The sequence below is a fragment of the Lolium perenne genome, chromosome 7, assembly GCF_019359855.2.
Source record: "Lolium perenne isolate Kyuss_39 chromosome 7, Kyuss_2.0, whole genome shotgun sequence".
Taxonomy (NCBI): domain Eukaryota; kingdom Viridiplantae; phylum Streptophyta; class Magnoliopsida; order Poales; family Poaceae; genus Lolium; species Lolium perenne.
Window position 1 is genome coordinate 150,854,018 of NC_067250.2, and position 26,990 is coordinate 150,881,007.

The 26,990-nt window shown below is 40.5% G+C and overlaps 1 pseudogene; it reads left to right on the forward strand.

Moving 5' to 3' along the window:
- Nucleotides 1-24,141: 24,141 nt before the first annotated feature.
- The window catches only part of LOC139833735 (uncharacterized), a 43,394-nt pseudogene continuing 40,545 nt past the window's right edge, over nt 24,142-26,990 (forward strand).

A 26,990-nucleotide genomic window follows, 5' to 3' on the forward strand; every position in this document is an offset into this window, starting at 1 on the left:
GAAGTTATTGTTGCTGCAATCTTGTTGTGTTTAATGCTTGTCACTAGTGCACGAGTGGCATGATCTTAGATTTAAGCTCTATACTTATTTCTTAGATTGTATCTACAAGTTGTTTGCACATATTGATGTCCGGAACCCGAGGCCCCAAAGTGGCATAAATTGGGACAACCGGAGGGGAAGGCTGTGATATGAGGATCACATGTTTTCACCAAGTGTTAATGCTTTGCTCCGGTGCTCTATTAAAAGGAGTACCTTAATTGCCAGTAGATTCCTTTGAGGCCCGGCTGCCACCGACTGGTAGGATAAAAGATGTTCTATCTTAATGCTATTTCAATCCTATCAATTGCCCAACTGTAATTTGTTCACCCAACACTTGTCACTTGTTATTGGAGAGTTACCACTAGTGTAGATAGCTTGGAACCCCGGTCCATCTTTCATCATCATATACTCGTTCCTACATGACATTGGAAGTAGTATCAACTATTTTCTGGTGCCATTGCCTCTGTGTAACTGTTACTGCTGCTGTGTTACTATTACTATTGCTCTCATATTACCGCTGCTTTCACATCACGCCTGTTACTAGTGCTTTTACAGGTGCAGCTGAATTGACAACTCAGTTGCTAAGGCTTATAAGTATTCTTTACCTCCCCTTGTGTCGAATCAATAAATTTGGGTTTTACTTCCCTCGAAGACTGTTGCGTTCCCCTATACTTGTGGGTTATCAAGACTATTTTATAGCGCCGTTGCCGGGGAGGCATAGCTCTACTCATAAGTTCACCTGGAGAGTACACTCTACCTCTCTCTCTGTTTTTATTTTGTTTTGTTTTGTTTTGCTTAGTTTACTTTTGTCTAGTTTGTTTGTGCTTAGTTTATTTCTGTCTAGTATTATTTTTCTTAGTTTACTTTTGTCTAGTTTGTTTTTGTCTTGTTTTATTTTTCTTATATACCCAAAAATCCATAAAAATTTGAAAAAACGAAAAATTAAAAACTGTTGTTATGGAAGAACGCATAACCATGTTGGAGCTTATTGAAATATATAATAATTATAGAGAATCAAGAACGGGTAAAGTCATGAGTGCTGTGATAGAAAAATTGAATACAATTGCTAAAATCTTGCTTAAACGCCATGATATAAACTGTTGCTCTCAACAGGATACTAAACATCTTAAATTCCAATGTGGCTTTAGTGAAGAAGTTTTAATTATGAACTACAATTGGAATAACTATATTCATCTTGGGTTCGAAGAGGTAGAACAATTTGTCTTATTTATGGGAGCCTCTGAGATCGAATCCTTCATGGTTAAAAATTATGAAACTTGTGTTGTTTGTAAGGACCTTAAAGATTATGTCTCTTCTATCCTTAATTTTTGCATAGAAAGTTACAGCGATAATCCTTATATCATTGATTATAAATAGAGACTCATTAATGCACAAGAATGCACTCACAATTTGCAGGAACCTGTGGAAGAAGAAATTGATGACCCTGAAAGCTCATTGGATGAAAAAGAAGAGGAGAGTGATGAACAAAAGGAGGAAGAATGGATTAGCTACCCATGCCAACCTTCTAATGAGAGTAACTCTTTATCTCTTACACTATTTGATTGTCCTACATGCTTACCAAAGGTGGATGAATGTTATGTTCCCGTGGATTCTCTTGAAATAGTACCTATGAGTAAAACTTGTGAGAATAATTATGCTACTGTTATCTATGATAATCCATGCTATTTTGATAAATCTTATGATAATGCTTTGTTTGTGCCTGATGTCGAAATGCATGGTACTAAAGAGTTTTGCTTGGCAAATGTTTATGATAAAGCTCTAGATGATGGTCCTATGTTACTTGATAATATTAATTGTACTACTAATGAAAATGGGATTGGAGAGGTCTTGACTTTATCTAGGAGTCCCATATCTCTTGAGATTGATCAATCATCTTGTTATATTATTGATAAAAGTGGGTTTGAAAGTTTTAATCCCACTATTTTTGAGCTTGATAAAAAATTATGTGTTTGTGGATCATGAAAAACATGCTCTATGTGATAGTTATATTGTTGAGTTTATTCATGAAGCTACTGAAAATTATTATGAGAGAGGAAAATATGGTTGTAGAAATTTGCATGGTACTAAAACACCTCTCAGATCTATATGCTGAAACTTTTGAAGTTACTCTTGTTTTATCTTCCAATGCTTGTCACTTTGTTCTTCATGAATTTATTTGTGTACAAGATTCCTATGCATAGGAAGTGGGTTAGACTTAAATGTGTTTTGAACTTGCTTTTTGATGCTCTCTTTTGCTTCAACTCTTATTCCTTATGTGAGCATCATTAAAATTGCCGAGCCCATCTTAATGGCTATAAAGAAAGCACTTCTTGGGAGATAACCCATGTCTTTATTTTGCTACTGTTTTTTTGTGTCTTGGAAGTTGTTACTACTGTAGCAACCTCTCCTTATCTTTATTTTATGGCAATATTGTGCCAAGTAAAGTCTCTAATAGAAAGTTGATACTAGATTTGGATTTCTGCGCAGAAACAGATTTCTATCTGTCACGAATTTGAGCAGGGCTCTCGGTAGGAAACTCAGAAAAATCTGCCAATTTACGTGCGTGTTCCTCAGATATGTACGCAACTTTAATTAGTTTTGAGTTTTCTGATTTGAGCAATGGAAGTACCTCTTAAAAATTCGTCTTTACTGACTGTTCTGTTTTGACAGATTATGTCTCTGTTTTTTGCATTGTCTCTTGTGGACTTTAAGCAAGGCTTTCTAGACTTGGAGAGCTGTAGCTAATGTTTTATTGAGTTCTTGCAATGTGTCACTACAGGACTAAAGTGGATTAAAGTGTTTTCAGTACTAACCCCTATAATGAAGTTTATGAGAAGTTTGGTGTGAAGGAAGTTTTCAAGGGTCAAGAGAGGAGGATGATATATGATCAAGAAGAGTGAAAAATCTAAGCTTGGGGATGCCCCCATGGTTCATCCCTGCATATTTCAAGAAGACTCAAGCATATAAGCTTGGGGATGCCCAAGGCATCCCCTTCTTCATCAACAACTTATCAGGTCACTTCTATTGAAACTATATTTTTATTCGGTCACATCTTATGTGCTTTACTTGGAGCGTCTGTGTGTTTTTATTTTTGTTTATGTTTGAATAAATTCGGATCCTAGCAATCCTTGTGTTGGAGAGAGACACGATCCTCTTTTTCATAGGAACACTTGTGTTCTTCATCTTTCATGTTCATGACAAAAGTTGGAAGCTGTTGCATTTATTGTTATTTGGTTGGAAACAGAAAATGCCTCATATTGTCTTGGATAATTTGATACTTGGCAATTGTTTTGAGCTCTGAAGTAGATCATGATTAAGCTCTTGCACCATGTAGTTTAAACCTATTAGTGGAGAACTACCGTAGAGCTTGTTGAAATTGGTTTGCATGATTGGTCTCTCTAAGGTCTAGATATTTTCTGGTAAAAGTGTTTGAGCAACAAGGAAGACAATTTAGAGTCTTACAATGCTTGCAATATGTTCTTATGTAAGTTTTTCTGTACCGGTTCATACTTGTGTTTGCTTCAAACAACCTTGCTAGCCAAAGCCTTGTACTGAGAGGAAATGCTTCTCGTGCATCCAAAACCTTGAGCCAAAACCTATGCCATGTGTGTCCACCATAACTACCTACTATGTGGTATTTTTCTGCCATTCCAAGTAAATACTTCATGTGCTACCTTTAAACAATTCAAAAGTTATCATCTCTTATTTGTGTCAATGTTTTATAGCTCATGAGGAAGTATGTGGTGTTTTATCTTTCAATCTTGTTGGGCAGACTTTCACCAATGGACTAGTGGCTTCATCCGCTTATCCAATAATTTTGCAAAAAGAGCTGGCAGCGGGGTTCCCAGCCCCCAATTAATTAACTTTCATTAATAATTCTCTTCACATGTTTTGCCCTGATTCATCAGTAAGCAACTTAATTTTGCAAATAGACACTCCTTCATGGCATGAGATTGTTGGAAGGCACCCGAGGATTCGGTTAGCCATGGCTTGTGAAAGAAAAGGTTGGGAGGAGTGTCATCCATAAATAAATAAAAAACTAAAGTACATCTGTAAACAAAAGAGAAGAGGGATGATCTACCTTGCTGGTAGAGATAACGTCCTTCATGGGAGCCGCTCTTTGAAAGTCTGTTTGATGAGGGGGTTAGAGTGCCCACTGATACGTCTCCAACGTATCGATAATTTCTTATGTTCCATGCTACTTTATTGATGATACCTACATGTTTTATACATACTTTATGTCATATTTATGCATTTTCCGGCACTAACCTATTAACAAGATGCTGAAGAGCCAGTTGCTGTTTTCTGCTGTTTTTGGTTTTAGAAATCCTAGTAAGGAAATATTCTCGGAATTGGACGAAATCAACGCCCAAGATCTTATTTTTCCACGAAGCTTCCAGAACACCGAAAGGGATACGAAGTGGGGCGACGAGGCGACGCCACAGTAGGGCGGCGCGGCCCAGGAGGGGCCCGCGCGGCCCTAGCGTGTGGGTCCCTCACGTCGCCCCTAAACCTACCCTTCCGCCTACTTAAGCCTTCGTCGATAATAGTTCCAGTAACGAGAGCCACGATACGGAAAACCTTCTAGAGACGCCGCCGCCGCCAATCCCATCTCGGGGGATTCAGGAGATCGCCTCCGGCACCCAGCCGGAGAGGGGAATCATCTCCCGGAGGACTCTACACCGCCATGGTCGCCTCCGGAGTGATGTGTGAGTAGTTCACCCCTGGACTATGGGTCCATAGCAGTAGCTATATGGTCGTCTTCTCCTAATTGTGCTATCATTGTTGGATCTTGTGAGCTGCCTAACATGATCAAGATCATCTATCTGTAATGCTACATGTTGCGTTTGTTGGGATCCGATGAATAGTGAATGCTATGTTATGTTGATTATCAATCTATCATCTATGTGTTGTTTATGATCTTGCATGCTCTCCGTTGCTAGTAGAGGCTCTGGCCAAGTTTTTGCTTGTAACTCCAAGAGGGAGTATTTATGCTCGATAGTGGGTTCATGCCTCCATAAAATCTGGGACAGTGACAGAAAGTTCTAAGGTTGTGGATGTGCTATTGCCACTAGGGATAAAACATAAATGCTATGTCTAAGGATATATTTGTTGATTACATTACGCACCATACTTAATGCAATTGTCTGTTGTTTGCAACTTAATACTGGAGGGGGTTCGGATGATAACCTGAAGGTGGACTTTTTAGGCATAGATGCATGCTGGATAGCGGTCTATGTACTTTGTCGTAATGCCCAATTAAATCTCACACTACTCATCATAACATGTATGTGCATGGTCATGCCCTCTTTATTTGTCAATTGCCCAACTGTAATTTGTTCACCCAACATGCTTATTCTTATGGGAGAGACACCTCTAGTGAACTGTGGACCCCGGTCCATTCTTTTACATCGAATACAATCTACTGCAATACTCGTTCTACTGTTCTTTGCAAACATCATCATCCACACTATACATCTAATACTTTGTTACAGCAAGCCGGTGAGATTGACAGCCTCACTGTTACGTTGGGACAAAGTATCTTGGTTGTGTTGTGCAGGTTCCACGTTGGCGCCGGAATCCCTGGTGTTGCGCCGCACTACACTCCGCCGCCATCAACCTTCAACGTGCTTCTTGGCTCCTACTGGTTCGATAAACCTTGGTTTCTTACTGAGGGAAAACTTGCCGCTGTATGCATCACACCTTCCTCTTGGGGTTCCCAACGGGCACGTTAACTGCGCGCCAGCATCAAGATTTTTTTCTGGCGCCATTGCCGGGGAGATCAAGACACGCTGCAAGGGGAGTCTCCACTTCCAATCTCTTTACTTTGTTTTTGTCTTGCTTTATTTTATTTACTACTTTGTTTGCTGCACTAAAACAAAATACAAAAAAATTTGTTGCTAGCTTTACTTTATTTACTGTCTTGTTTGCAATCTCCATATTAAAAACACAAAAAAATTAGTTACTTGCATTTACTTTATCTAGTTTGCTTTATTTACTATTGCTAAAATGGGTACTCCTGAAAATACTAAGTTGTGTGACTTCACAATGATACGTCTCCAACGTATCTATAATTTCTGATGTTCCATGCTTGTTTTATGACAATACCTACATGTTTTGTTCACACTTTATACCGTTTTGATGCGTTTTCCGGAACTAACCTATTGACGAGATGCCGAAGTGCCAGTTGCTGTTTTCTGCTGTTTTTGGTTTCAGAAATCCTACAAAGGAAATATTCTCGGAATCGGACGAAATCAATGCCCAACATCTTATTTTTCCCGGAACCTTCCAGAAAGTCAAAGGGGGACCAGAGAGGGCCCTACGGGCCCCACACGTGGCGGCGGCGCGGCCCAGGGGGGGCGCGCCCCCTACTGTGTGGCTGCCCCGCAGCCCCTCCGACTCTGCCTCTTCGCCTATTTAAAGCCTCCTGACTCAAAACATCGACACCGATTGACGAAACCCGAGAAAACCTTCCAGAGCTGCCGCCATCGCGAAACTCCAATTCGGGGGACAGAAGTCTCTATTCCGGCACCCTGCCGGGACGGGGAATTGCCCCCGGAGTCATCTCCACCGCCGTCTCCACCGCCATCTTCACCGCCATCGCTGTCTCCATGATGAGGAGGGAGTAATTCACCCCCGGGGCTGAGGGCTCCGCTGTAGCTATGTGGTTCATCTCTCTCTTTATGTGATCTAGTTGAATATCATCTATGCGCTACTCTAGTGATGTTATTAAAGTAGTCTATTCCTCCTCCATGATGTAATTGTGACAGTGTGTGCATCATGAAGTACTTGGTATATGCTATGATTGTGATCTCTTGTAGATTATGAAGTTAACTATTACTATGATGGTATCGATGTGATTTATTCCCCCTTTCATAGTCTGTCGGTGACGGTGTGCATGCTATGTTAGTACTCGGTATAATTGTGTTGATCTATCATGCACTCTAAGGTTATTTAAATATGAATATCGAATGTTGTGGAGCTTGTTAACTCCGGCATTGAGGTGCTCTTGTAGCCCTACACAATTATGGTGTTCATCATCCAACAAGAGAGTGTAGAGTGGTTCTATTATGTGATCATTGTTGAGAGTGTCCACTAGTGAAAGTAGGATCCCTAGGCCTTGTTTCCACACATCGAATCTCCGTTTGTTTACTGTTTTGTTGCATGTTTGCTCGCTGCCATATTTTATTCAGATTGCTATTGCCACTCATATACATCCATACTACTTGTATTTCACTATCTCTTCGCCGAACTAGTGCACCTATACATCTGACAAGTGTATTAGGTGTGTTGGGGACACAAGAGACTTCTTGTATTGTGATCGCAGGGTTGCTTGAGAGGGATATCTTTGACCTCTTCCTCCCTGAGTTCGATAAACCTTGGGTGATCCACTTAAGGGAAAACTTGCTGCTGTTCTACAAACCTCTGCTCTTGGAGGCCCAACACTGTCTACAGGAAAAGAAGCGTGAGTAGACATCAAGCTATTTTCTGGCACCGTTGCCGGGGAGGAAAGGTAAAAGGCACTCACACTTTGGTCCCAGGTAACTAAGTTATTTTCTGGTGCCGTTGTAAGTGCTTGAAGCTATTTCCTTTAGATCCTGCAATTGCATCTTTTTGTTTCTTGTTTTACACTAGTAAGGCATAATGGAAACAACTGTGAACTTTTTAATTTATTTCCTAAGTTAAGACATGAATTGTGTGATTCGAAAATTAAAAAACCTATGGAGCCTTATTTGCATGCTAGTAGCAATGTTATTAGTATGAACGCAATCACTGCTAATGCTATGGAGAAGTCTAAGCTTGGGGAAGCTAGTTTTTATGATCTTTTTAGCTTCCCATCTTTAGGGGAGAAAATTTGCTCTGATAATACTTTATCCCCCATATGCGATAACTTTAATGGTGCTTGTGATATTTTAAATCCACCTACTGCAAGTACTGCTTTCGAGATACCCATGAAAATTATTGAACGTGTTATGGATAACCGCTATGAAGGGGATGGAACTGTCCATCCTGGGGATCATTTACTGTTTTTGCATGAATTATGCGGGTTATTCAAGTGTGCAGGTATCTCTATGGATGAAGTGAGGAAGAAACTATTCTCTATTTTGCTGTCTGGTAAAGCGGCGCATTGGTATAAATTGCTGAAGAATAGTCATTCTCTTGGATGGGAGGAAATTGTATCTCTCTTTTATTCTAAATTTTATCCTCCTCATGAAGTGCATATTGATAGGAATTACATTTATAACTTTTATCCTCGTGATGGAGAGGGTATTTCTCAAGCGTGGGGGAGATTGAAGTCACTACTGCTCAAATGTCCCATTCATGAGCTTCCCCGTAATGTTATTATTAATAATTTTTATGCAAGGCTTTCAGGACATCACAAGGACTATCTAGATGCCTGTTCGGAGGGATCTTTCACAAGCAAGGAGGTTGAAGCTAGGTGGGATCTTCTTGATCGGATTGAGGAGAACACTGAAGGATGGGAGAACAACAAAGGTAAAGAGTCAGGTATAAATTATGATTATGAATGCATTGAAACTTTTATGGATACTGGTAAATTTCGAAATATGAGTGCTACTTATGGTCTTGACTCTCAAGTTGCCGCAAATCTTTATAAAGCTTTTGCCTCTCATTTTGAATTGCCTAAAAAGAATTTTGATAAGTATCATGAAACTTTTAAAGAGGCTTGTGATACGTCCCCGACGTATCCATAATTTCTGTCGTTCCATGTTTGTTTTATGACAATACTTACATGTTTTGCTTGCACTTTATGATGATTTCATGCATTTTCCGGAACTAACCTATTAACGAGATGCCACAGTGCCAGTTCCTGTTTTCTGCTGTTTTTGGTTCCAGAAAGGCTGTTCGGGCAATATTCTCGGAATTGGACGAAATCAACGCCAAACCTCCTATTTTTCCCGGAAGGCTCCAGAACACCGAAGAAGAGTCGGAGAGGGGCCAGAGGGCCACCTCACCCTAAGGCGGCGCGGCCAAGCCTGGGCCCGCGCCAGCCTAGGGTGAGGCGCCCCCAGGTGCCCCCCTGCGCCGCCTCTTCGCCTATAAAATCCCTTTCGACCTAAAAACACCGTACCAATTGACGAAACTCCAGAAAGACTCCAGGGGCGCCGCCGCCATCGCGAAACTCCAATTCGGGGACGAAGTCTCGTTACGGCACCTGCCGGGACGGGGAAGTGCCCCCGGAAGCCATCTCCATCAACGCCACCGCCTCCGCCATGCTCCGTGAGTAGTTCCCCCATGGACTACGGGTTCTAGCAGTAGCTATGTCGGTATACTCTCCTCCATGTACTTCAATACAATGATCTCATGAGCTGCCTTACATGATTGAGATTCATCTGATGTAATCGGTGTTGTGTTTGTTGGGATCCGATGGATGATACATTATGATTAGTCTATCTATAAAGTTTGTGAAGTTATTGTTGCTGCAATCTTGTTATGCTTAATGCTTGTCACTAGGGCCCGAGTGGCATGATCTTAGATTTGAGCTCTATACTTATTGCTTAGATTGTATCTACAAGTTGTATGCACATGTCACTGTCCTGAACCAAAGGCCCCGAAGTGACAGAAATCGGGACAACCGGAGGGGATGGTAGTGATGTGAGGATCACATGTTTTCACGGAGTGTTAATGCTTTGCTCCGGTACTCTATTAAAAGGAGTACCTTAATATCCAGTAGTTTCCCTTGAGGCCCGGCTGCCACCGGCTGGTAGGACAAAAGATGTTGTGCAAGTTTCTCATTGCGAGCACGTACGCCTATATATGGAAAACATGCCTACATAATTAATAATCTTGATGTTCTAGCTTAATGCTTTGATTCCTATCAATTGCCCAACTGTAATTTGTTCACCCAACACTTGTTACTTGTTATTGGAGAGTTACCACTAGTGTAGATCGCTGGGAACCCCGGTCCATCTCTCATCATTATATACTCGTTCTATATGTCATTGGAAGTAGTATCAACTATTCTCTGGTGCCATTACTCTCATATTGCTATTACCGCTGCTGTTACTGTTACTACTGCTCTCATATTACTGCTACTTTCACATCACCCCTGTTGCTAGTGCTTTTCCAGGTACAGCTGAATTGACAACTCAGTTGTTAAGGCTTATAAGTATTCTTTACCTCCCCTTGTGTCGAATCAATAAATTTGGGTTTTACTTCCCTCGAAGACTATCGCGATCCCCTATACTTGTGGGTCATCAAGACTGTTTTCTGGCGCCGTTGCCGGGGAGGCATAGCTCTACTCATAAGTTCACCTGGGGAGTACACTCTACCTCTCTCTCTGTTTTTATTTTGTTTTATTTTGTTTTGCTTAGTTTACTTTTTCCTAGTTTATTTGTGCTTAGTTTATTTCTGTCTAGTATCATTTTGCGTAGTTTACTTTTGCTTAGTTTATTTTTGTCTTGTTTTATTTGTCTCATATACCCCAAAATCCATAAAAATTTGAAAAACCAAAAAATTAAAAACTGCTGTTATGGGAGAACCTACAACCTACTTGGAGCTTATAGAATGTTATAATAATTATAGAGAATCAAGAACTGGTAAAATAATGAGTGCTATGATAGAAAAATTGAATACAATGGCTAGAATCTTGCTTAGACGCCATGATATAAACTGTTGCTCTCAACAGGATACTAAACATCTTAAATTCCAATGTGGCTTTAGTGAGGAATTTTTTATTAAGAACTATAACCGGAATTGCTATATTCATTATGGGTTCGAAGAGGTAGAACAATTTGTCTTATTTATGGGAGCCTCCGAGATAGAATCCTTCATGGTTGAGAATTATGAAACTTGTGTTGTTTGTAAGGACCTTAAAGATTATGTCTCTACTATCCTTAATTCTTGCATAGAATGCTACAGTAGGAATCCTTATATCCTTGATTATAAAGAGAGACACATTAATGCACAAGAATGCACTCACAATTTGCAGGAACCGGTGGAAGAAGAAAGCGATGAACACAGAAAGCTCATTGGATGAAAAAGAGGAGGAAATTGATGAACCTGAAAGCTCATTGGATGAAAAAGAAGAGGAGAGCGACGGACAAAAGGAGGAAGAATGGATTAGCTACCCATGCCAACCTTCTAATGAGAGTAACTCTTTATCTCTTACACTATTTGATTGTCCTCCATGCTTACCGAAAAAGGTTGAATGTTATGTTCCTGTGGATTCTCTTGAAATATTCCCTATGAGTAAAACTTGTGAGAATAATTATGCTACTGTTATTTATGATAATCCATGCTACTTTGATAAATCTTATGATAATGCTTTGTTTGTGCCTGATGTCGAAATGCATGGTACTAAAGAATTTTGTTTAGCAAATGTTTATGATAAAGCTCTAGATGATGGTCCTATGTTACTTGAGAATATTAATTGTACTACTAATGAAAATGGGATTGGAGAGTTCTTGACTTATTCTATGAGTCCCATATCTCTTGAGATTGATCAACTACCTCGTTATATTATTAATAAAAGTAAGTTTGAAAGTTTTAAATCCACTATTCTTGAACTTGATAAAAATTATATGTTTGTGGATCATGAAAAGTATGCTGCATGTGATAGTTATATTGTTGAGTTTGTTCATGAAGCTACTGAAAATTATTATGAGAGAGGAAAATATGGTTGTAGAAATTTGCATGGTACTAAAACACCTCTCTATGTGCTTAAAATTTTGAAGCTACACTTGTTTTATCTTCGTATGCTTGTCACTTTGTTCTTCATGAATTTATTTGTGTACAAGATTCCTATGCATAGGAAGCATGTTAGGCTTAAATGTGTTATGGATTTGCTTCTTGATGCTCTCTTTTGCTTCAAATACTATTTCTTGCGAGTGCATCATTAAAACTGCTGAGCCCATCTTAATGGCTATAAAGAAAGCAACTTCTTGGGAGATAACCCATGTGTTATTTTGCTACAGTACTTTGTTTTATATTTGTGTCTTGGAAGTTGTTTACTACTGTAGCAACCTCTCCTTATCTTAGTTTTGTGTTTTGTTGTGCCAAGTGAAGCCTCTAATCGAAGGTTGATACTAGATTTGGATTTCTGCGCAGAAACAGATTTCTATCTGTCACAAATCTGGGCTGTTTTCTCTGTAGGTAACTCAGAAAAATATGCCAATTTACGTGCGTGTTCCTCAGATATGTACGCAACTTTCATTAGTTTTGAGTTTTCTGATTTGAGCAAGTCTGGTGCCTCAATAAAATTCGTCTTTACGGACTGTTCTGTTTTGACAGATTCTGCCTTTTATTTCGCATTGCCTCTCTTGCTATGTGGGATGGATTTCTTTGTTCCATTAAACTCCAGTAGCTTTGGGCAATGTCCAGAAGTGTTAAGAATGATTGTGTCACCTCTGAACATGTGAGTTTTTGATTATGCACTAACCCTCTAATGAAGTTTATGAGAAGTTTGGTGTGAAGGAAGTTTTCAAGGGTCAAGAGAGGAGGATGATATATGATCGAGAAGAGTGAAAAGTCTAAGCTTGGGGATGCCCCCGTGGTTCATCCCTGCATATTTCAAGAAGACTCAAGCGTCTAAGCTTGGGGATGCCCAAGGCATCCCCTTCTTCATCAACTTATCAGGTTCCTCCCCTGAAACTATATTTTTATTCGGTCACACCATATGTGCTTTACTTGGAGCGTCTGTGTGCTTTTATTTTTGTTTGTGTTTGAATAAATTCGGATCCTAGCAATCCTTGTTTGGGAGAGAGACACGCTCCGCTTTTTCATATGAACACTTGTTCTTCGTTTTACTTTTAATGTTCAATGATAAAAGTTGGAAGCTACAATACTTATCTTTATTTGGTTGGAAAAGGAAAATGCCTCATATGTCTTGGATAATTTGATACTTGGCAATTGTTTTGAGCTCTCAAGTAGATCATAAGTTTTTGCATGTAGTTTAAACCTATTAGTGGAGAACTACCGTAAAGCTTGTTAAAATTGGTTTGCATAATTGATCTCTCTTAAGGTCTAGATATTTTCTGGTAAAAGTGTTTGAGCAACAAGGAAGACAATGTAGAGTATTATAATGCTTGCAATATGTGTTTATGTAAGTTTTGCTGAACTAGTTCATACTTGTGTTTGCTTCAAATAACCTTGCTAGCCTAAACCTTGTACTGAGAGGGAATACTTCTCATGCATCCAAATACTTGAGCCAAAACCTATGCCATTTGTGTCCACCATACCTACCTACTATGTGGTATTTCCTGCCATTCCAAAGTAAATTGCTTGAGTGCTACCTATAAACAATTCAAAATTTATCACCTCTGATTTGTGTCAATGTTTTATAGCTCATGAGGAAGTATGTGGTGTTTATCTTTCAATCTTGTTGGGCAACTTTCACCAATGGACTAGTGGCTTCATCCGCTTATCCAATAATTTTGCAAAAAGAGCTGGCAATGGGATTCCCAGTCCCAAATTAATTAACCTAAATAGACACTCCTCCATGGTATGTGATTGTTGGACGGCACCCGAAGGATTCGGTTAGCCATGGCTTGAGAAAGCAAAGGTGGGGAGGAGTGTCATCATAATAAAACTAAAATAAAAAGGCACTCCTTCATGGTATGAGATTGATTGGCAGGCACCCGAGGATTCGGTTAGCCATGGTTTGTGAAAGAAAGGTTGGAAGGAGTGCCACCCAAAAATAAAATAAAATGTGAGCCGCTCTTTGAAGGTTTGTCTGGCAAGGGGGTTAGAGTTCCCGCTACCATTCGTTGACAACAACATACACCTCTCAAAATTTTACTTTTTATGCTCTCTATATGTTTTCAAAACAAAAGCTCTAGCACAAATATAGCAATCGATGCTTCCCTCTGCGAAGGGCCATTCTTTTACTTTATGTTGAGTCAGTTTACCTACTTCCTTCCATCTTAGAAGCAAACACTTGTGTTAATTGTGCATTGATTCTTACATACTTGCATATTTGCATTCATCATATTACTTTATGTTGACAATTATCCATGAGATATGCATGTTGAAAGTTGAAAGCAATCGCTGAAACTTATATCTTCCTTTGTGTTGCTTCGATGCTTTTACTTTGAACTTATTGCTTTATGAGTTAACTCTTGTGCAAGACTTTTGATGTTTGTCTTGAAAGTACTCTCCATGAAAAGTTTTGCTACATGTTATCTATTTGTTAGCAACTATAGATCATTGCCTTGAGTCACTTCATTCATTTCATATGCTTTGTAATAGTATGATCAAGGTTATGTAAGTAGCATGTCACTACAGAAATTATTCTTTTTATCGTTTACCTGCTCGGGACGAGCAGGAACTAAGCTTGGGGATGCTGATACGTCCCCGACGTATCCATAATTTCTATCGTTCCATGTTTGTTTTATGACAATACTTACATGTTTTGCTTGCACTTTATGATGATTTCATGCATTTTCTGGAACTAACCTATTAACGAGATGCCACAGTGCCAGTTCCTGTTTTCTGCTGTTTTTGGTTCCAGAAAGGCTGTTCGGGCAATATTCTCGGAATTGGACGAAATCAACGCCAAACCTCCTATTTTTCCCGGAAGGCTCCAGAACACCGAAGAAGAGTCGGAGAGGGGCCAGAGGGCCACCACACCCTAAGGCGGCGCGGCCAAGCCTGGGCCCGCGCCAGCCTAGGGTGAGGCGCCCCCAGGTGCCCCCCTGCGCCGCCTCTTCGCCTATAAAATCCCTTTCGACCTAAAAACACCGTACCAATTGACGAAACTCCAGAAAGAATCCAGGGGCGCCGCCGCCATCGCGAAACTTCAATTCGGGGGACAGAAGTCTCTGTTCCGGCACCCTGCCGAGACGGGGAAGTGCCCCCGGAAGCCATCTCCATCAACGCCACCGCCTCCGCCATGCTCCGTGAGTAGTTCCCCCATGGACTACGGGTTCTAGCAGTAGCTATGTCGGTATACTCTCCTCCATGTACTTCAATACAATGATCTCATGAGCTGCCTTACATGATTGAGATTCATCTGATGTAATCGGTGTTGTGTTTGTTGGGATCCGATGGATGATACATTATGATTAGTCTATCTATAAAGTTTGTGAAGTTATTGTTGCTGCAATCTTGTTATGCTTAATGCGTGTCACTAGGGCCCGAGTGGCATGATCTTAGATTTGAGCTCTATACTTATTGCTTAGATTGTATCTACAAGTTGTATGCACATGTCACTGTCCGGAACCAAAGGCCCCGAAGTGACAGAAATCGGGACAACCGGAGGGGATGGTAGTGATGTGAGGATCACATGTTTTCACGGAGTGTTAATGCTTTGCTCCGGTACTCTATTAAAAGGAGTACCTTAATATCCAGTAGTTTCCCTTGAGGCCCGGCTGCCACCGGCTGGTAGGACAAAAGATGTTGTGCAAGTTTCTCATTGCGAGCACGTACGACTATATATGGAAAACATGCCTACATAATTAATAATCTTGATGTTCTAGCTTAATGCTTTGATTCCTATCAATTGCCCAACTGTAATTTGTTCACCCAACACTTGTTACTTGTTATTGGAGAGTTACCACTAGTGTAGATCGCTGGGAACCCCGGTCCATCTCTCATCATTATATACTCGTTCTATATGTCATTGGAAGTAGTATCAACTATTCTCTGGTGCCATTACTCTCATATTGCTATTACCGCTGCTGTGTTACTGTTACTACTGCTCTCATATTACTGCTACTTTCACATCACCCCTGTTGCTAGTGCTTTTCCAGGTACAGCTGAATTGACAACTCAGTTGTTAAGGCTTATAAGTATTCTTTACCTCCCCTTGTGTCGAATCAATAAATTTGGGTTTTACTTCCCTCGAAGACTATCGCGATCCCCTATACTTGTGGGTCATCAGCTTGCATGAAGGATGAAATTGTTGTTAATGATTGCAATAAACATGCTCAAACTCCTAAGAATGCTATTTACTATAAGCGTGTTAATTTTTGTGGAATGCATAGACCTTGTGGAATGAATCAAATTGAAGATGAATATTGTATCCATCATATTAATGAAAAAACTAGAAAGTGGTCTAGGGCTCTAGATGATCTTGGTAAAAAAGTTTGTGCCCTCTATCCTTTTATTTGTGAAGTTTGCCATAGAGTGGGTCATTTTAATTTTCAATGCTCCTCCAATGATAATTTGAACCCCATGAGTGATGCAAATTTGTATTGTGATGATGAAATTACTCCTAATCAGCATGATGAACTTACTTTATTTTTATGGTGTGAAGAGCTATCAAGAAAAATCTCTTTGTTACATATGAGTGATCTTGATATTGATGATGTCCTGCATGGGTGTTTTTCTTATTGTATTGATAATAGCCATACAAATACTTACATACAAAATATTTTAGAAGATGACACCTTGCCAAAATATGATAGGACCGCTGTGTGTTTTGAACTTATTAATGAAAAGGAGGAATCCTCCCAAGTTTCTTCTATTGTTTCTGAAAGTGAATCAGGTTATGTGGACAAGCCTCTTCCTCCTAAAGAAGGGAACGAGAAGAAGAAGAAGGGAACGAAGAAGAAGAAGAAGGAGAATAAAGAGAAAGAGGTAACGGCATATCCTCGCGTGAATGAGATAACACTAGGTAACCGTAAGTATGTTGCTCCTAATGATTATTATGATAATGAATCTGAGTACAATGATCTTCCTATGCCCTTTACCTACATTAGTGATCATGATTTGAAAGAGCACACTACTTTTGATATTGCAAATCTCTGGGAAACTAATTCTGAAAATGATGATGTTAATAATTGCCATAGTATCAGTACTATCCATGCTTCCTCCCATAATGATATAGAAAGCTCTAAGCTTGGGGATGAGGTGTTTGAAAATCCTTTTGCTACTGATCATTACATGTTTGATACATCTCCTTCTTGCAACAATGATGGTATGGTCACGGATTAACCTACTGTGAAAGATAACTATTCTATTTCTTATGATGACACTATGCCTCCGACCTTTGATGATTATTATAAAGAATGCTATGATATAGGTTATAACTATCCTTATGAGACTTGTCATAGTTATGATTGGATTGCAAAAAACAATTCCCATAATATGCAACTTGTTTACCATGTTCAAATTCTTGATAATAATCTTGCTCCAATTACTATTAATGAGAAGAACTCTTCTTATACCAAAATTAATGATACTTCTATGCATATGAACCATGATAAGAATGTTTTAAGTGATGGGTATATTGTGGATTTCATCAATGATGCTACTGAAAGTTATTATGAGAAAGGGAAACATGGTTATATGCATCTTAATAATATTAAGTTTCCCCTCTTTATGTTGAGAATCTTGAAGTTACTCGTGTTTTATCTTCCTATGCTTGTCACTTTGTTCTTCATGAATGCATTTGTGTACAAGATTCCTTTGCATAGGAAGTGGGTTAGACTTAAATGTGTTTTGCATTTGCTTCTTGATGCTCTCTTTTGCTTCAACTCTTATTTCTTGGGAGTGCATCATTAAAATTACTGAGCCCATCTTAATGGCTATAAAGAAAGCACTTCTTGGGAGATAACCCATGTGTTTATTTTGCTACAGTACTTTTGTTTTATATTTGTGTCTTGGAAGTTGTTACTACTGTAGCAACCTCTCCTTATCTTAATTTTTTTGCATTGTTGTGCCAAGTAAAGTCTTTGATAGCAAGGTTGATACTAGATTTGGATTACTGCACAGAAACAGATTTCTGCCTGTCACGAATTTGGGCAGTGTTCTCTGTAGGTAACTCAGAAAAATCTGCCAATTTACGTGCGTGATCCTCAGATATGTACGCAACTTTCATTCAATTTGAGAATTTTCATCTGAGCAAGTCCGGTGCCTCTAAAAAATTCGTCTTTACGGACTGTTCTGTTTTGACAGATTCTGCCTTTTATTTCACATTGCCTCTTTTGTTGTGTTGAATGGATTTCTTTGTTCCATTAACTTCCAGTAGCTTTGGGCAATGTCCAGAAGTGTTAAGAATGATTGTGTCACCTCTGAACATGTGAATTTTGATTATGCACTAACCCTCTAATGAGTTGTTTTGAGTTTGGTGTGGAGGAAGTTTTCAAGGATCAAGAGAGGAGGATGATACAATATGATCAAGGAGAGTGAAAAGTCTAAGCTTGGGGATGCCCCACTGGTTCATCCCTGCATATTTCAAGAAGACTCAAGCGTCTAAGCTTGGGGATGCCCAAGGCATCCCCTTCTTCATCAACAATTTATCAGGTTCTTCTATTGAAACTATATTTTTATTCCATCACATCTTATGTACTTTACTTGGAGCGTCTGTTTGTTTTTATTTTTGTTTTGTTTGAATAAATTCATGCTTGTGTGGGAGAGAGACACGCTCCGCTTTTTCATATGAACACTAGTGTTCGTAGCTTTTAATGTTCATGGCGGAGGTTGAAACTGCTTCGTTAATTGTTATATGGTTGGAAACAGAAAATGCTACATGTGGTAATTGGTATAATATCTTGAATAATGTGATACTTGGTAATTGTTATAGCTCATGATTAAGCTCTTGCATCATATACTTTGCACCTATTAGTGAAGAAATACATAGAGCTTGCTAAAATTTGGTTTGCATGATTGGTCTCTCTAAGGTCTAGATATTTTCTAGTAAGGGTTTGAACAACAAGGAAGACGGTGTAGAGTCTTATAATGCTTGCAATATGTTTTTATGTGAGTTTTGCTGTACCGGTTCATACTTGTGTTTGCTTCAAATAACCTTGCTAGCCTAAGCCTTGTATTGAGAGGGATTACTTCTCGTGCATCCAAATCCTTGAGCCAATAACTATGCCACTTGTGTCCACCATACCTACCTACTTCATGGTATTTCTCTGCCATTCCAAAGTAAATTGCTTGAGTGCTACCTTTAAACAATTCAAAATTTATCATCCCTTATTTGTGTCAATGTTTTATAGCTCATGAGGAAGTATGTGGTGTTTATCTTTCAATCTTGTTGGGCAACTTTCACCAATGGACTAGTGGCTTCATCCGCTTATCCAATAATTTTGCAAAAAGAGCTGGCAATGGGATTCCCAGTCCCAAATTAATTAACCTTCATAATTTTACAAAATAGACACTCCTCCATGGTATGTGATTGTTGGACGGCACCCGAGGATTCGGTTAGCCATGACTTGAGAAAGCAAAGGTGGGGAGGAGTGTCATCTAAATAAAACTAAAATAAAAAGGCACTCCTTCATGGTATGAGATTGTTGGCAGGCACCCGAGGATTCGGTTAGCCATGGTTTGTGAAAGCAAGGTTGGAAGGAGTGCCATCCAAAAATAAAAATGTTTCATGGGAGCCGCTCTTTGAAGGTTTGTCTGGCAAGGGGGTTAGAGTGCCCACTACCATTCATTGACAACAACAAACACCTCTCAAAACTTTACTTTTATGCTCTCTTTATGTTTTCAAAATAAAAGCTCTAGCACAAATATAGCAATCGATGCTTCCCTCTTCGAAGGGCCTTTCTTCTACTTTTATGTTGAGTCAGTTTACCCACTTCCTTCCATCTCAAGAAGCAAACACTTGTGTTAACTGTGCATTGATTCTCACATACTTGCATATTTGCATTCATCATATTACTTTATGTTGACAACTATCCATGAGATATACATGTTACAAGTTGAAAGCAACCGCTGAAACTTAATCTTCCTTTGTGTTGCTTCAATGCCTTTACTATGAATTTATTGCTTTATGAGTTAACTCTTATGCAAGACTTATTGATGCTTGTCTTGAAAGTACTATTCATGAAAAGTCTTTGCTATATGATTCAGTTGTTTAGTCATTGTCTTTACCATTGCTTTGAATCGCTGCATTCATCTCATATGCTTTACAATAGTATGATCAAGATTATGTTGGTAGCATGTCACTTCAGAAATTATTCTTTTATCGTTTACCTACTCGAGGACGAGTAGGAACTAAGCTTGGGGATGCTGATACGTCTCCAACGTATCTATAATTTCTAATGTTCCATGCTTGTTTTATGACAATACCTACATGTTTTGTTCACACTTTATATCGTTTTGATGCGTTTTCCGGAACTAACCTATTGACGAGATGCCGAAGTGCCAGTTGCTGTTTTCTGCTGTTTTTGGTTTCAGAAATCCTACAAAGGAAATATTCTCGGAATCGGACAAAATCAATGCCCAACATCTTATTTTCCTGGAACCTTCCAGAAAGTCAAAGGGGGACCAGAGGGGGCCCTAGGGGCCCCACACGTGGCGGCGCCGCGGCCTAGGGGGGGCGCCCCCCTACTGTGTGGCTGCCCCGCAGCCCCTCCAACTCCGCCTCTTCGCCTATTTAAAGCCTCCTGACTTAAAACATCGACACCGATTGACGAAACCCGAGAAAACCTTCCAGAGCCGCCGCCATCGCGAAACTCCAATTCGGGGGACAGAAGTCTCTATTCCGGCACCCTGCCGGGACGGGGAATTGCCCCCGGAGTCATCTCCACCACCGTCTCCACCGCCATCTTCACCGCCATCGCTGTCTCCATGATGAGGAGGGAGTAATTCACCCCCGGGGCTGAGGGCTCCGCTGTAGCTATGTGGTTCATCTCTCTCTTTATGTGATCTAGTTGAATATCATCTATGCGCTACTCTAGTGATGTTATTAAAGTAGTCTATTCCTCCTCCATGATGTAATTGTGACAGTGTGTGCATCATGAAGTACTTGGTATATGCTATGATTGTGATCTCTTGTAGATTATGAAGTTAACTATTACTATGATGGTATCGATGTGATTTATTCCCCCTTTCATAGTCTGTCGGTGATGGTGTGCATGCTATGTTAGTACTCGGTATAATTGTGTTGATCTATCAAGCACTCTAAGGTTATTTAAATATGAATATCGAATGTTGTGGAGCTTGTTAACTCCGGCATTGAGGTGCTCTTGTAGCCCTACACAATTATGGTGTTCATCATCCAACAAGAGAGTGTAGAGTGGTTCTATTATGTGATCATTATTGAGAGTGTCCACTAGTGAAAGCAGGATCCCTAGGCCTTGTTTCCACACATCGAATCTCCGTTTGTTTACTGTTTTGTTGCATGTTTGCTCCCTGCCATATTTTATTCAGATTGCTATTGTCACTCATATACATCCATACTACTTGTATTTCACTATCTCTTCGCCGAACTAGTGCACCTATACATCTGACAAGTGTATTAGGTGTGTTGGGGACACAAGAGACTTCTTGTATTGTGATCGCAGGGTTGCTTGAGAGGGATATCTTTGACCTCTTCCTCCCTGAGTTCGATAAACCTTGGGTCATCCACTTAAGGGAAAACTTGCTGCTGTTCTACAAACCTCTGCTCTTGGAGGTCCAACACTGTCTACAGGAAAAGAAGCGTGAGTAGACATCACCCAACCACAAATAATAATGATTTCTTATGCACACCTATTGCTCCACCTGCTACTGCAGCAGAATTCTTTGAAATTAAACCTGCTTTACTGAATCTTGTTATGAGAGAGCAATTTTCTGGTGTTAGTTCTGATGATGCTGCTGCCCATCTCAATAATTTTGTTGAACTATGTGAAATGCAAAAGTATAAGGATGTAGATGGTGACATTATAAAATTAAAATTGTTTCCTTTCTCATTAAGAGGAAGAGCTAAAGATTGGTTGCTATCTCTGCCTAAGAATAGTATTGATTCATGGACTAAATGCAAGGATGCTTTTATTGGTAGATATTATCCTCCTGCTAAAATTATATCTTTGAGAAGTAGCATAATGAATTTTAAACAATTGGATAATGAGCATGTTGCCCAAGCATGGGAAAGAATGAAATCTTTGGTTAAAATATGCCCTACCCATGGACTGACTACTTGGATGATCATCCAAACCTTTTATGCAGGACTGAATTTTTCTTCGCGGAACTTATTGGATTCAGCTGCTGGAGGTACCTTTATGTCCATCACTCTAGGCGACGCAACAAAGCTTCTTGATAATATGATGATTAATTACTCTGAATGGCACACAGAAAGAGCTCCACAAGGTAAGAAGGTAAATTCTGTCGAAGAAACCTCCTCCTTGAGTGATAAGATTGATGCTATTATGTCTATGCTTGTGAATGGTAGGACAAATGTTGATCCTAATAATGTTCCGTTAGCTTCATGGTTGCCCAAGAAGAACATGTTGATGTGAACTTCATTAAAAATAATAATTTCAACAACAATGCTTATCGGAACAATTCTAGTAACAACTATAGGCCATATCCTTATAATAATGGTAACGGTTATGGTAATTCTTATGGGAATTCTTACAACAATAATAGGAATACACCCCCTGGACTTGAAGCCATGCTTAAAGAATTTATTAGTACACAAACTGCTTTTAACAAATCTGTTGAAGAAAAGCTTGGGAAAATTGATATACTTGCTTCTAAAGTCGATAGTCTTGCTGCTGATGTTGATCTTTTGAAATCAAAAGTTATGCCTAATTAAAATAAAGATATTAAGTCATTTGCTACAGCAAATGCCATCCAAGTTAGAATTAATGAGAATATAAGATTGATGGCCGAATTGCGTGCTAGGTGGGAGAAAGAAGAAAATGCTAAAGATAACAATGTAGCTAAAGTTTGGACTATTACCACCACTAGTAATGCTAATGCTTCACATGTTGCTTCACCTCCTACTATTAATGGTAAAATAATTGGTGTTGGCAAAGTTTCCACTTCTAATGCAAAGCGTGAAAAACTTCCTGAAACTGCTAAAGCTATTTGAAACTGTGATAAAACTGCTGAATTTTTTTCTAATGTTGGGGATAATGATCCCATTGCTTTAGATCATAATGGTTTAGATTTTGATGATTGTCACATCTCTGAAGTTATAAAGTTCTTACAAAAACTTGCTAAAAGTCCTAATGCTAGTGCTATAAATTTGGCCTTTACGAAACATATTACAAATGCTCTCATAAAAGCTAGAGAAGAGAAATTAAATCGAGAAGCTTCTATTCCTAGGAAGCTAGAGGATGGTTGGGAGCCCATCATTAAAATGAAGGTCAATGACTTTGATTGTAATTCTTTATGTGATCTTGGTGCATGTATTTCCGTTATGCCTAGGAAAATCTATAATATGCTTGACTTGCCACCATTGAAAAATTGTTATTTGGATGTTAATCTTGCTGATAATTCTACAAAGAAACCTTTGGGGAGGGTTGATAATGTTTGCATTACGGTTAACAATAACCTTGTCCCCGTCGATTTTGTTGTCTTGGATATTGAATGCAATGCATCTTGTCCCATTATATTGGGAAGACCTTTTCTTCGAACTGTTGGTGCTATTATTGATATGAAGGAAGGTAATATTAAATATCAATTTCCTCTCAAGAAAGGTATGGAACACTTCCCTAGAAAGAGAATGAAGTTACCTTTTGATTCTATCATTAGAACAAATTATGATGTTGATGCTTTGTCTCTTGATAATACTTGATACACACTTTCTGCGCCTAGCTGAAAGGCGTTAAAGAAAAGCGCTTATGGGAGACAACCCATGATTTTACTACAACACTTTTGTTTTATATTTGAGTCTTGGAAGTTGTTACTACTGTAGCAACCTCTCCTTATCTTAATTTTGTGGCATTGTTGTGCCAAGTAAAGTCTTTGATAGTAAGGTTCATACTAGATTTGGATTACTGCGCAGAAACAGATTTCTTGCTGTCACGAATCTGGGTTGAATTCTCTGTAGGTAACTCAGAAAATTCTTCCAATTTACGTGAGTGATCCTCAGATATGTACGCAACTTTCATTCAATTTGAGAATTTTCATTTGAGCAAGTCTGGTGCCTCTTAGAAATTCGTCTTTACGGACTGTTCTGTTTTGACAGATTCTGCCTTTTATTTCACATTGCCTGGTTTGCTATGCTTGATTTCTTTGTTCCATTAACTTTCAGTAGATTTGTGCAATGTCCATAAGTGTTAAGAATGATTATGTCACCTCTGAACATGTGAATTTTGATTATGCAGTAACCCTCTAATGAGTTGTTTTGAGTTTGGTGTGGAGGAAGTTTTCAACTCCGCCTATGTTGTCTCAACATAGCCGGTCCCAAGCCCGGGTAAAGGAGGAGGGTTGTGATAGGCGAGGCGAGACAACGTAAAAAACCCAGCCACTCTTATGGAGATGAAACCCAAAGGAACCTCGTTGGGGCGTAACCCTCTTAGCGATGCGCCACATCGGAACCCGGGTGTGGTGTCAAATGGGCAAGGGCCGGGCCGTCACCCCCTTGGTGGCGCGCCGTATCTTGATCTGGATACGGTGATAAGTGAGCAAGGGTCGGGTCGCCGCATCCTTAGTGGCGCGCTGCACCGACGCCCCGGTGTAGTGAAAAATGAGCAAGGATCTCCGCATTTGACTCGACGCGTGCGGAGGGTAAGGAAGTTAGCCGAGCCTAGGAGGATACGCTTAGGTAGCTGGAACGTAGGGTCCCTGACGGGTAAGTTACGGGAGTTAGTTGATACAGCGGAGGAGGCGTGTTGATGTCCTATGTGTCCAAGAGCCCAAGTGGAAGGGACAGAAGGCGAAGGAGGTGGAGGATACCGGTTTCAAGTTGTGGTACACGGGGACAACTTCAAACAAAAATGGAGTAGGCATCTTGGTCAATAAGAGCCTCAGGGATGGAGTTGTGGACGTCAAGAGGCAAGGGGACCGGATGATCCTTGTCAAGCTGGTTGTTGGGGACTTAGTCCTCAATGTTATCAGCGCGTATGCCCCACAAGTAGGCCACAATGAGAGCACCAAGAGGGAGTTTTGGGAAGGCCTGGAGGACTTGGTTAGGAGGGTACCTATTGGTGAGAAGCTCTTCATAGGAGGAGACCTCAATGGCCATGTGGGTACATCTAACACAGGTTTTGAAAGGGTGCATGGGGGCTTTGGCTATGGCGTCAGGAACCAAGAAGGAGAAGATGTCCTGAGCTTCGCTCTAGCCTATGACATGGTCGTAGCTAACACCCTCTTTAGGAAGAGAGAATCCCATCTAGTGACGTTCAGTAGCGGTCTACACTCTAGCCAGATTGATTTTGTCCTCTCTAGAAGAGAGGACAGACGCGCTTGCATTGATTGTAAGGTGATACCTGGAGAGAGTGTTGTCCCTCAACATAAGCTGGTGGTTGCTGACTTTCGCTTTAGGATCCGTGTCCAGTGGGGTAAGCGCGCCAAAGTCGCTAGAACAAAGTGGTGGAAGCTCAAGGGTGAGGCATCCCAGGCTTTCAGGGAGAGGGTTATTAAGGAGGGCCCTTGGGAGGAAGGAGGCGATGCAAACATGATGTGGACGAGTATGGCGACCTGCTTGCGGAAGGTCGTTGTAGAGGAGTTTGGGGTGACTAAGGGAAGTAGAAGGGAAGCTAAGGATACCTGGTGGTGGAATGATGAGGTCCAGAAGATTATTAGGGAGAAAAAGGACTGTTTCAGATGCCTATATCTGGACAGGAGTGCAGCTAACATGGAGAAGTACAAGTGGCGAAGAAGGCTGCAAAGCGGGCGGTGAGTGAAGCAAGGGGTCGGGCGTATGAGGACCTCTACCAACGTTTAAACACGAAGGAAGGCGAAAGGGACATCTATAAGATGGCCAAGTTTAGGGAGAGGAAGACGAGGGATGTCAACAAAGTCAAATGCATCAAGGACGGAGATGATCAGCTTCTTGTGAAGGATGAGGCGATCAAGCGTAGATGGCAGGAGTACTTTGACAACATTTACAATGGAGAGGCTGAGAGCTCTACCATTGAGCTAGACGACTCCTTTGATGATACCAGCATGTGCTTTGTGCTACGTATCCAGGAGTCTAAGGTTAAGGAGGCGTTAAGGAGGATGAAAGGCGGCAAGGCGATGGGTCCTGATGGTATCCCCATCGAGGCGTGGAGAGGCCTTGGAGACGTAGCGATTGTATGGCTAACTAAGCTTTTCAACCTCATTTTTCGGTCAAACAAGATGCCCGAAGAATGGAGGCGGAGTATTTTAGTACCAATCTTCAAGAACAAGGGGGATGTTCAAAGTTGTACTAATTACCGTGGAATCAAGCTGATGAGCCATACTATGAAGCTATGGGAGAGAGTCATTGAGCACCGCTTAAGAAGGTTGACAAGCGTGACCAAAAACCAATTTGGTTTCATGCTTGGGAGGTCTACCATGGAAGCCATCTTCCTGGTACGACAACTAATGGAGAGATACAGGGAGCAAAAGAAGGACCTTCATATGGTGTTCATTGATTTGGAGAAGGCCTATGATAAGATACCTCGGAATGTCATGTGGTGGGCCTTGGAGAAACACAAAGTCCCAATAAAGTACTGTTGCCTGCCAAAACCCACCGGCGAGCAGCGACGAGCAACACGAAGAGCCGGGAGGCTCCCAGAACTGCTGGTGGGCCCTGGTCCCTCGGGCAACGGCCCGCAAAACTCCGGCACACGTCCTAGCTGGTGCGAGGGCATGCCACCTGACCTATACCTGGTCAGGAAGGTGATGGATTGCTTCGATTAATTTCCTGCATGGCAGACACGTAAACATTAAATTCGAGCCTCGATCGGCTCTCAGGTTATCCTGTGAATCGGCTCAAGGAGCCGATCCACCCATGATTCGTATTGGATCTACGATAACATGGTGGTCCTGCTTGATCAATACTAAGTTAACACGATCTACGACGATCTAGGGTCTTCACCACATAACCGGAACATCCTACACGTAGTTGAGCCTGGCAGATACGAAAGATAACAGAAAACCAGCCCTAGCAAAGGCCTAAAAACCAACATAGAGTTGATTCTCGGAACATCTCCTCTAGGATCAGCAAACCGTACCTTACGCACTACTGGATCATTCAACCCGTTTGCAAGGCCTAACCATGTGGATATCAAACTAATCCTTGAAGAACAAGGAACAACCATAACAGATCGAATCTACTAAATAAAGACTAAGCAAGATGCTGCCCTTACACCTAAGATAGGTGCAAGGGCAGCTAGATATCCAGGGGCGGCATAACTAAG